Here is a 12,345-nt window from a genome sequence, read left to right on the forward strand (position 1 = left end):
TAATTTTAAAAAGACATTCAACTAAAATATTACACGTTCTCAACCGTGCTGAGCAATCACACGATCAGGGAGATCTCTAATCCTCTTGATTCACTGAAATCTGCCTCCCTCATTTCTACTGAAACTCTTCACACGGAGACCTTCACTGATGTTATTTTTAAAAGATCCAACAAATGACATGCAACACAGACTTGTAAAAACTGTATTGACTATATTTAATTCACATTGAGGAACAATAGGCAGGTGGAATACCTATTCAATAGCAATGTATGTGATGATACAAAATACACTTCAATATCTGTAACAAAGCTTTTTGAATAGTGTGTTTTAATTTGTCCAAACTATAGTATAATTAAAAACGTTACATTAAACTTTTGAACGCTAGTGTAAGTCCAGAATAGAGACACAGAGAGAGGTAGAAGAGAGAAAATAGGACTGAGTTACAAGATCATTGGGGAAAAATTTTAAACCACACTCCAAATTTTAGACAATCAGTGGGTTTGGGAATAAATTGTATTTTATTTGCTGCTTGTTCTTCTCTATTTTAAATTGTATACAATCACAAACACTATGTGCAATAATGAGATTAAAATAAAATTAATATATATGATGTGAAAGAGAAGATACAAGTGTCTTAACTATTTTTAAACTAAAGAAAACTAATTCTGTGATTATTTTTAAATTTAATATTGTAAACTCTATTATATAGTTAGCATTTCATATTGTTACAATGTTAAAATGCTGATCATTTAATAACAATGAATAGCTATCACTATGTGGAAAGAAAACAGATTTCAAGGGGCGCCTAGGCGACTCGGTCAATTAAGCATCTGACTCTTGGTTTTGGCTCAGCTCACGATCTCAGGGTCTTAAGATCGAGCCCCATGTCAGGCTCTACACTCAGCGTGGAGTCTCTTGACCCTCTCACTCAGCTCCTCCCTCCACTCCCCCGCCCCACCATGGAATAAATAAATAAAATCTTTAAAAAAAATTCTAAAAAAAAAAAGAAATCAGATTTCACTATCAATGAAACATTTTGAATAATTCACCTGAAATTATGACTATCAGCTATTGGACATCATTTTTCCACATATGTTTCAAAATTAAATAATATTACATTGCAATAAATTAAAGCTCATAAAATTATTTTAACATAATATTTGAATTTTGAATATTGCCACCATTATATTCTTATTAGTACTATTTCTAAAAATGAGTATTTCTTTTTAAAGGGAAGGAAACATGTACATATACAAAATTAGCAATAGAGCTTCCCTGACTGCTCAGATCACAATATTTTCTCTCTCAGCCTGACCCTTGTGAACAGGCTGCTGGCATAACAAACTAAAATACCATTCTGAAATGCATTTGAAATGGATTATCATTTTTTATCAACAACTATAGTTTGTTTATTTGGCAAGTTGTTTATTTTGGCTGTTGTTTATTTATTTTAAACTAAGCTGTTGGCTGTTGTTTATTTATTTTAGACTAAGCTGTTCTGAGAATGACCTGGTGAGATGTCTGGAGGACAGTTAGTATTTTCTTTGATCATATTAAATAGTCATGAGGTATATAAGTTAACAACACGGTCATCTTCTAGTAGTAGAGGCAGTGTTTACGGAATTCACATCTTGTATATTTTATCTACTAATATAGAGTAACTTGGCATTGTTTTTATTCAAAATTCTCTTAGCTCATCTTCACTAGGATAAAAGAAACAATGTTGTCCTTATTTTAATGTAGAATATCATTGTTTGAGATACAAAGCTCTTTTGTGGGTTTAATTCCATCTAATCTCAGTGGTACCTAACAATTTATGAAGGGTGTGCATCTTTTCTCTTGCACCATGAGACATAAATATATGATATTTAATGCAATATAAATGCTTAATATGATGTAAAATAATTTTGTAAAAGTTTCTGGTGCATTACACAATGAAAAAATGGATAAATTTAATAAATACCACTGCAATATGTTTTGATTTGTAAGGATTTATTTTATACTAAGCATTTACAGTTGTAATGCCACTTAACTTTTGATCAAAAGTGTCTATCCTTATTTTTCAAACAATTTAAGTGATTACATTCTTCAGTGTTTGGAGGCCTACAGCCACCAGCCACTTGGAGCGTATTCTCAGAGGTTCAAAATATAACATTAGACTTCTGTTTCACTTTGATATTTTCTTTTATGGCAGCTATAACAAATAACCTAAGGTGGTTCTCTTCTGTGATAAGGGAATATTAATTCCCAGGAACAGATGTAGGTTTCTCAGTTTTCTTGCCAGGTACAATTTGGAAAATACAGTTGCTATATTTTTTTTTTTTTCCCCACAATTTCACTTTTTGCTCTTCTGACTCAGCACTGGTTACATAGCTCAAAATGGGTTACACCTTTGATAAAATTTTTGAATAAGGCTGTTGGAGGGCACTTTCCAATACTTTTCCTTTTTTTTTTTTTTAATTTGCTGCTGTGTTTAACTTCTAAGCATCTTTTGGATTGACAATATATTAGAGAGATTTAGATAAACATTTGCAAAAGTTATGGCCAACTACAAAGCCTTAGGGCAACTGCAAAGTTTAAAGTAAACAGCCCACCCAAAACTGCCTTCTTTTCTGACTGCAACTTCAAGTTGGAGGAATAGGGTTTACTTAGTAGTTACTTTTAGGTTTGACAATTCACTAGAAAAACTCACAGAATTCACTTAAGGTGATTATATTTGTGGTTACAGTTCATTATGAGGAAAAAAATACAGCTTGAAATCAGCCAAGGGAAGAAATGCATGGGGCAGAGTTCAGGAAAGTTACCAAATGTGGAGCTTCCAATGTTCTCAACTAATGGCGTTATGGACATGTTACTTTTCCAGCATTAATATGTAACAATACACATTGAGTATTAGTAACCAAGAAAGCTCCGGAATCTTTGGTGTCCAGAATCTTTACTGGGGCTCAATCACATAGTACCCTTGTCATCCCCTGCTAGAGGTCAGGTTAAAACTATGATTTGCCAGTCTTTCCTGGAGGCAGAACTGATACCATGTGGTCCAAAGCCCCTATCATGAAACATATTGTGAGACTGTTGGCCAAAGCCTCCAAGCAAACAAAGTCACTTCTGTCAGGAAGGATATTCCAATTGCCTAAAGACCATTTTGAGAACAAAGGCCAAATCTATCTTTGTGTAAATTTAATTCTTCACTACATAACAAATAATATAACTAGAACTGAGACATACATATTAAATTCAGCAACTACGTAACGTAATAATTTTTATTATCATTTCTGCCATATTTGGTATTTCCAATAATTCCTGTTGCTTACCTCACAATTAGAATAAAACCATGATATAATTCAGGGAAACTGCCTTGCATATTATTGGGACCTTTCACTATGGATTTAGATGCTCCTGGTTTTGTATCTCAGGTAGGGTTTTAAGTGTGTACCATCTGAGAATCCAGAAAAGAAAATGTTTTCCATTCCTTGTTTCCAGAATCAGGCTCTAAATTAAAGGGAAATTCTCATGGGTGTATCCTTCAAATCTCACTTCATGAGAATACTTTTCTAGTGGCTTTTGTCCACAAAATACAGGAGAGTAGAGCACATGGCAAACTTTCTTCTCTAATTCCCTTTCCTTTCTCCCTTCTCTATGTCCCCTTTCTCCAAACAGAACCTCCTTCTTCTATATTAACTAGTCAGTTAACTAGTGAATAAACCTTGTAGACTTCCAATATCCACACAATATTTAAAATCAAGAAATGAACAATAAACAAGTGTGAGCATATAAAATAAAGGTACATAATCACAAACAACAAAGAACTTCTAAAAAACAAGAAAGAGACAAATGATCCTACAGAAATTTAGGAAAGATTATTAATATGAAATATGTACAAGAAGATACACAAAAATATGTTTAGCTCCACTAAAAACTAGAGGATTATACTGAGAAAAAAATTGTGATTTTTAGCCAAGTGGATTTCCAGGAGCACATATTATTGAATACGATTATTATTTTGAGATCAAGAACTGTGTTTACATTGTCTTCTGATGTATCCCAAGGATTAACATGTTAGTTTGCATATTGTAGACATTTATTAAATATTAATAAATGAGTGAATGGATATAAATATGAAGTGGATACATTTCGTTTCTGATTAAAACAAATTCATAAGCTTTGATCATTAATGAAACAAACTATAATACTGACATTTTTATGAAATTTGAAGAGCTCACCGTGGACATATTGCTGAATCTATGTCCAGCCCAGTCCTACATGGAAGTAGATTGTAGTAAGTGTCCAGATGTACTGAATGTATTTAAGCCACCAGAGCATCAAAGCTACTTGCCAAACCTTCCTATAGTAACTAAATCCTTGGATGTATATAGTTATATATTTATATACATACATATCAATTTAGTATCTATTTGTGATCCTCACAATAACATGGTAAAATTCATAGTAAAGGTTGGTTCTGTAAACATTGTGAAAAAATGAAAAAAATTACCCAAAAACATTCAGTAATATAGTCAAGGCTATACAAGCTTAGTAACTAACAAAGGAATGGGCAGTATTATTCTGTCTTCTGAATCAGTCCATTACCCTTCTTCCCTAGTACAAGAAATATTTCCAATTAGACTCTAGAAAACCCAAAATTTGTAATCATACATACAAATTAGCACTGAAAATATTACAGGGGAACCTGGGTGTCTCAGTTGGTTGAGTGTCCAACTCTTGGTTTTGACTTAGGTCATGATCTTAGGGTCATGAGGTTGAGTCCTGAATTTGGCTCTGCACTCAGTGGGGAATCTGCTTGAGGAATCTCTCCCTCTCCCTCTACCCCTCCCTCCTCTCTCTATAAAATAAATAAATAAATCTTAAAATAAAAAAAGAAGAAAATAATATTATAGTACAAATAATTAAAGCAGAAATAAAACTAATTTTGCATATATATATATATATATATTTATTCCTAAATGTTTTTCATCTTGTGCTTTCTAAACACTAATTTCCTACCTAATGAATAGGATGGCAAAGGGGAAAAATAATCATGATGATGGTTTTCCCCTTTCTCTTACTGGGTTATTGCTTTATAGCTCAGTTCTTTTTCAGCACTATCAGTCTCTTTCAGAGTTGCAGCCCATTGGTGTCTTCTACTCTTTCCCAGGATTACCATGTTCTTTTAATTTTTTTAATAGACTTTAGTCTTTAGGGCAGTTTTAAGTTCACAGCAAAATTGAGAAGATACAGGGATTTTTCATATACCTTTGACCCCACACATACACAGCCTCCCCACCAACAAGCATTCTGTCCCAGAGTGCTAAGTTTGTTGCAACCAACGAACTTATGTTGACACACCATTATCACCCAAGGTCCTCAGGTTATATTAAAGTTCACTCTTGGTCTTGTACATTCTACAGGTTTGAATAAATGTATAATCACGTTGTGTCCAGCTACAGAATGCTACAGAATTGTTTCACGGCCTTAAAAATCCTCTGTGCCCTGCCTGTTCACTTCTCCCCTCCCACACTTCTGGCAACCAAGGATATTCTTACTGCCTTTCATAATGTGTCACACATAATTGGAATCGTACAGTATGCAGCCGTTTCAGATTGGATTCTTTCATTTAGTGATATGGAGTTAGGTTTCTTCAATGTCTTTTCATGGCCTGATACCTCATTTCTTTTTAGTACTGAATAATATTCCAACCATGCTTTTTTGGACAATTGTTCTCTCAATCTCAGCAGGGCTTTCTAGCTTTTATGCTTTCACTGTATATTAATTTTAAGGAAAAAGAGAATAGTAACTAGTAGGGGATATTTGTTCTATCTCTGTTTTAATACAGAATGGACTTAAAATTTGAAAGTTATGATTTATTTAAGCTTTAGTTAAACAGCTTAACCAACTTAGCTAATATTTGGTTCAAATATTCCTGTTGTCTTGAGAATGTTACATTGTCCTAAGTCCTACTCACTCTTCTACTCATAATTTGAATTTCAGATTTCTCCCAAACTAAAGTTCTAACAAGCATGAAGCTCATCTTTGGTTCTCCCATTGCCACATGACTTAATAAAATCAAATAGCCTTGATTTATAAGGAAGCAAATGTGTGTACTTATTTCTCTATGTATTACTTACCTGTTACAAACTGAACAAATACTTTATCATCAGCAACATCATCAATATTATTATTATTACTATTACTTTAAAAATTTATTTATTCATTTGAGAGAGAGAGTGTGTGTGCAAGCGGGGTGAGGGGCAGAGGGAGAGGAAAAGAGAGAATCCTTAAGCAGACTCCCCACTGAGCAGGGAGCCCACACGGGACTTGATCCCAGGACCCTGAGATCATGACCTGAGCCAAAAACAAGAATCAGATGCTTAACTGAGTGAGCCACATATGTGCCCCAAAATTAATATTATTATTATTTCTATAATTTTCATAATTATCATCCTTATTTTGTTACTTTTCTTGTAAATTCTATCAAACATACAGAATAGTATATACCATTTTACACTTTAAAAATTAGAATCATAAAATACAATCTCCCTACATAATATTTTAGAGGAACATGAGTTGTTTGATCTTTTAATTTTATTTTAATAATCACATGCATTCCTTTTTAAATTTTTGACCCAAAATGGTACACTCTGATAAATAATTTTTGCTGATTTTCTGAAAATAAACAGTATCTTTCTGGGTAAAATTTCATTGAGAACTCATGATTTCATACTACTTAATAAGAAAAGTTAGAAATTCTTAAAAACTGAACATTATTTTTTTCTGGCCCAAACATTTAATTTCATTTGCAGGTATTATAAAACAAATATATTACAGCAATATAAATATTTGAATTGTGTTGTTTGATCAGGCTAAGTCAATAAAATATATTATAGTGAAAATTTTCTATTTCATAATCACTAGAGAAAATGCAATAATTAATAAGAAAATACCTTAATATTATCAAACCACATCTTTTAAAATAAATGTATTCTAGTTTCAACTTTCAAAAATAAAATTGGCTCCTGCTATCCAAATTCTCTGTTGAACACAGGCACCAAGAGTTTCAAAAGGCAAAATGTTACATGTTCATAGGAATATATAAAAGGATTCTGTTTTTCCCTCAAAGTTAGGCAGAAAATATTGAATATCTTTTCTCTATAATGCAGTTACATTGACAATATTAAATATTGCTTTATGTTTTACCACCATTGTTTTTCACAATTCAAGATGTTCAGGATCAGTTCAACCTCTTTTGATTTTATATACTATGAACAACTATTTCTCTCTCTTAATCTCCTTCCCCCTACTTCTTCCGACCTCCTTTCCTTCCTTAACTCTCTTTCTCCCTAAGATTGCACTGCATCTGTCTATTCAGTTGCACATATGTATCAAGTAATACTCCTGACTTTCTCTTCTTCTCAACATAGCTACTATATACATACAACCTACTAAAATTTTGTTTAAGAATGCAAAGTGATTTTATCAAGATATTATATGAGGTCATAACATACAAGCATACACAGAAAAACAAACAAAGGTCTATGCTGGAATCAGCAAGAGGGTGCAAAAAGACTTAACAAGAAACTGAGCTGTTATTGAAATTATCTTTAAAAGCATTTGAATTCAACATGGAATACCAAATGGTTTTGTTTTAAAGTCCAATGTTACTTTATCTCACAATTTGACCTTAATGTCTAAACTATTTTCCCCCTAAGTAGGGGCAAAAAATATAAGTAATAGAGCAATAAAGAAAAAGAAAAAGTAGTCATCATCTCAAAGAGACATCACTCTTTTTTTTTTTTTTTTAAATCACGATAGCTAAAAGATAAAGTGACCCAAATCCCTGGTATTAATACAAGAAAGGAGATAAGTATATTGTTAAAATCTGTATCATTGTCTTTCTTTTAAAATACATTCCAAAATTATGTCATAATTTTTTTTAAATATCAAAAATAAACATTGTGTTGGGGTGCTTGGGTGACTCAGTCTTTAAGTGTCTGCCTTTGGCTCAGGTCTTGATCCAAGGGTCCTGGGATGGAGCCCCCACATCGGGCTCCATGCTCCGCGGGAAGACTGCTTCTCCCTCTCCCACTCCCCCTGCTTGTGTTCCCCCTCTTGCTGTGTCTCTCTCTGTCAAATAAGTAAATAAAATCTTAAAAAAATAAAATAAAATAAACATTGTGTTTTTTGGAGTAAAAACAAAATGAAAACAGAGATGCTTTTTGCTAAGGCACGTGAAGAGAGAGGCAGTTATATATTGGAAAAAAAATTAACCTTAGATAAAAAACATCTGGCAACAAGTTTATCATAACTGTTTACTGGTGACAATTATTTGAAATCTATGACTTGAAAACAAAGCAGATTAATCTTTTGTCTTATAAAATTTTAATGAGTAATACTTTCATCGGTAGTTTAATAAAACTTCTCCCAAATGTAAAAATATTCCCCATAAAACAATCCAGTCATTTTATACAAAGTAACAATTTAGTTCATCCATAGGAATAGGGGATAAAAGTTGCCTAAATTTTAGAATATCGTAACTTGGTATAATCATGTTGAAGAATTTAATGGGTATATTAAAACCTTGTTCAATTTTCTAAATGATCTCAAATAGGCTTTTTATACTTCTAAAACATAAAAAGATATAGTGATAAATAAGAATGCCAATAAGCAAAAGAAAAAAAAAATTAAAGATTTTATTTATTTATTTGAGAGAGAGAGAATGAGAGAGAGAGAGAGAGCACATGAGAGGTGGGAGGGTCAGAGGGAGAAGCAGACTCCCTGCTGAGCAGGGAGCCCGATGCGGGACTCGATCCAGGGACTCCAGGATCATGACCTGAGCCGAAGGCAGTCGCTTAACGAACTGAGCCACCCAGGCGCCCCGCAAAAGAAAAATTTTAAAGGGTTTTTTTTTTTGAGAGAGCGAGAGTGTGCATGCAAGGTGGGGGCACAGAGGGAGAGGGTGAGAGAGAGAATCTCAAGTAGGCTCCATGCCCAGTGGGGAGCATGATGCAGGGCTCCATATTAAGACCTTGAGATCATGACCTGAGCCGAACCAAGAGTCGGAGTCTTAACTGACTGAGCCACCTAGGTGCCCTGCAAAGGAAAAATATTGAATGGTTACTTATTAATTTTGTTTCTGTGTATTTTGTCCTCAAATTGTTAATTAGGGTATAATTACCTGGTTTGATGACTGTGATTATCCATTGTTACTATCATTATTAACTGAAGAATAGCAAACAATGGCATTATATTAGGAAGCAATCATTATTTACTTGTTAAATAAGAATGTTAATCTAGTTCATCAAATGAATGTTTACTCATTTTATATATAATTTTAACTTAACCAACTATGATTTAATATATGGAAATGTTTCTAAAATAAAAAGAAATACGATTTGAAGATCTGAATAAAAAGAGTTGATAGTTACATAAAGTCTCTAAGAACCTCATGATATATATGTGTGTGTATATATATATGTATATACTTATGTAAATAATAATATAACTAATTCTATCTAAATCAAGAGTTTTTTCACCATAGAAATATACATTTTTAAGGTGTATATGTCTATCTTCAATAACCAAAAAGAAAAAAGGTATTTGTTAGTTTCTCCTATACTTCATAAAAAAAGAGTCAAGAACCCCACACTGTCTCCCTTTGGTATGGCTCATCATTGAAAATCTTCGATGGTCTTGTTTGGTTTGGTCCTTCATAAGCACCTGGATAGATCTGTGGAAGCCTCTAAGACTTACACAGGTACAAACTTGGGTTGAACCAATAATGCTATTGACCACTTAAAGCTACAAGTAACTTCATAGACAAAGCAATAATCATAAAGCTAGTAGATGCCTTTCTTTAATACCCATAATGAAGAATTGTGTTTTAAAAAGTGAGTTTATTTAACAAAGAAACAAATACTGGCATCATATCCAGTTCTAAAAGCAAATTTATGAAAGTCAAAACAAACCAATAAGAAGTGATCTCTTATTCATCTTTCTGATAGGATGTAGTGGACACAAAGAAAAAATTGCATTTGTATAAACATATTTTTTTAGCAATATACAATTGATAATTACATCAACAACCTTACTATTGAAATAAAGTTCAGAACCTTTTTTTTTATTACATATATTTCATTTGTCAAAAACTCATGCAGTTCAATTCCTGTGTTTTTTTTAATAGTAAGAACAAAAAAAAATCATATTTTTCCTCCTAGCAAGAAATTTCTCTCTATAGGTTCAAGACAGAAGACAAAAACCTACATTGTTGCTGGCTGGTATGTCATACAAATCCATTTTCAAATTATATGTGATATATGTTGTTAAGGCTTTGTTAAGCAGAAAAAAAAATCTACACTTCCTAGGGAAAAATATACTAATTAAGAAAGTTTTTTTGTTTTTGTTTTTGTATTTTAAGTAGATTTGAACTATTTTAACTTCTGACCATTGTTAGAGTCTTGCACTGGAGTATGGTTAGAATGATTTGTACATGGAGACAGGTAAAGCAAGATAGCTTTGTTCCCTCTATCTACTCTTATTATTTTAGAATGAATAGTTTATATATCCAAGTAAATTATCCTTAGAATTCATCTTTGTCACTTTTTCTTTTTCTGTCTGACAGTCTTTATCTATTTCTATCACTCTCTATGCAATGTGAGTCTCAGATTGCGTATTCACTACAACTGTTGATTACTAGTGCCTGATCTGAAAATCAAACATGAGAGAATTCAAAAGGAGAGAGATTCTAAATATCCATTCAGAGAATATCTCCTATGCTTAAGGTTTTACTCTAAATGGTGTTAACATTTCAATATACAATCAGTCTGCAGGATTGAACATTTAGCATGCCATGTAACTAGCAACCTGATACAGCCTTTTTCAACATCCCAATAAAGGAATTATAATTCAAAGAAAAATACAAAATTTTCTTATGGTGTCTTTGAAAATATCTGCTAAATGACTCCCAGTATCTGGGAGATATTTTCACTAACTATAATATATATTGAAATGAATTGGACTGAAAAATAAGTAATTGAAAATATCTCTTGCTATGGCAATGAAAACCAAGAAAAGTTACCCAAAAAGGAATTAGGTGAAATGATTATCCCTTTTTCCTCATTCCCTTAAACCCCAGCCTTGGACTCTATCTGCCACCTTGATCAAAAAGACAGTGAACTCTTGTGCTCGCTTCGGCAACACATATACTAAAATTGGAATAATACAGAGAAGAGTAACATGACCCCTGCACAAGGATGAATAGAAAGACAATGAACTGTTAACTATAAACTCTGAGAAACAAACTGAGGGTTCTTGAGGGGAGGGGGATGGGGGTATAGGTTAGCCTGGTGATGGGTATTAAAGAGGGTACGTTTTGCATGGAGCACTGGGTGTTATACACAAACAATGAATCATGGAACACTACATCAAAAACTAATAATGTAATGTATGGTGATTAACATAACATAATAAAACAAAATTAAAAAAAACTATAAACGCTGAAAACAATTTGTCTACAGGACTTATAAGTTGTAATGACTAAATTCCTAGGGTAAACCAGTAAGATTTGATGAGGAGACATCAAAGGTTAACTGCAAAGTGGGCATATTGTGTTTTTCAAAAGTTAAAAATGTTTAAGCAAGCCAAGGTGATTTAAAGCAGGCGCATCTTATATGTTCTATATATGAAGTACTTTTTTATTAGACAGGCAGAGGAGCTGGGATTAAATTTTGTCTCACACTGGCAAATCTACATAAACTATATATTTGCCAGATGTTGGGGAAAAAAAGCTATACATATCAGACTGCTTTTATGTGAACATCTGAAAAGATTATTCCACCAACACAAATGTGGATAATAAGTGGGTCCATGGCAACATAGATGTCCTATCCTATGATGATACACAATATCTCAAAGTTAAATCTCCTGTTCTGTGATAAAGGAGAAAGTAAACACTCACACATAAATGGTATTATAGAAAAAAAAAAAGCAGAAAAAAAGAATTTTTCCTTAGAGTGAGAAAAAAAGAGGTCTATGAAGTAGGTTTAAGTACTACAGAAAATAATATGCCTTATAATTGTCTGACAAATAAATAAAAATAAATTAAAAAATCTTTAATTGTGTGGCATTATTCTCTGTAAAAAAGAATAGAAGATATGAATAGGAAAATTGAGATTAAAAGCACAAGTCAAAATCCAAAAAGAGAATATTTAAGGGAATAAAGTCTATTTGCCACTGAACACATTTGAAGTGATCAAATAGTATTTAAGCAATGGAACAAAGAGTGAAATAAAAATAATTGTAAAGACTCCCTCCCCCCAAAAAAGAAAACAACTACTAACAGAAATAAAACCT

General features: G+C 32.6%; 1 non-coding gene across 1 annotated transcript; it reads left to right on the forward strand.

Annotated features, from left to right (window-relative positions):
* The first annotated feature begins 11,174 nt into the window (after nucleotides 1–11,174).
* Nucleotides 11,175–11,281, forward strand: LOC123324182. The gene has a single exon (XR_006539672.1). It is a non-coding gene; the product is annotated as a U6 spliceosomal RNA (small nuclear RNA).
* Nucleotides 11,282–12,345: the final 1,064 nt, after the last annotated feature.

This window comes from Neomonachus schauinslandi, chromosome 2 (assembly GCF_002201575.2).
Source record: "Neomonachus schauinslandi chromosome 2, ASM220157v2, whole genome shotgun sequence".
Classification (NCBI taxonomy): Eukaryota; Metazoa; Chordata; class Mammalia; order Carnivora; family Phocidae; genus Neomonachus; species Neomonachus schauinslandi.